This window comes from Camelina sativa, chromosome 2 (genome assembly GCF_030686135.1).
Source record: "Camelina sativa cultivar CO46 ecotype springtype chromosome 2, ASM3068613v1".
Lineage (NCBI taxonomy): Eukaryota > Viridiplantae > Streptophyta > Magnoliopsida > Brassicales > Brassicaceae > Camelina > Camelina sativa.
In genome coordinates this window covers 16,151,355-16,151,912 of record NC_141881.1, presented here as the reverse complement: position 1 = coordinate 16,151,912, position 558 = coordinate 16,151,355, and positions in this window count along the sequence as shown.

Sequence of the window (558 nt, the reverse complement as noted above, 5' to 3'; positions counted from 1 at the left end):
GCTTAAAAGACACTTATACCCATTTTCGTCCAAAAGAGGCTAAAACCAGGAAAAAACATTGTTTAGAAGCTGTAAACAGCTATGTTAGTGTTTCTGGGGTTAAAATGTGTCTTAATCCAATGCAACTAACTAATTATAAGAGATTGAGATAGATGTGGAGAGTTTAAAAGCCACTTATACCCATTTTGTCCCAAAACAGGCTAAAACCCAAGAAAACATTGCTTAGAAGCACTAAACAGCTATGTTAGTGTTTATGGGGTTAAAATGTGTCTTAATCCATTGAAACTAACTAATTATAAGACTTTAAGATAGATGTGGAGAGTTTAAAAGCCACTTATACCCATTTTGTCCCAAAACAGGCTAAAACCAAGAAAACATTGCTTAGAAGCTGTAAACAGCTATGTTAGTGTTTCTGCGGTTCAAATGTGTCTTAATCCAATGCAACTAACTAATTATAAGAGTTTGAGATTGATGTGGAGAGCTTAAAAGACACTTATACCCATTTTCGCCCAAAAGAGGCTAAAACAAGGAAAACATTGTTTAGAAGCTGTAAACAGC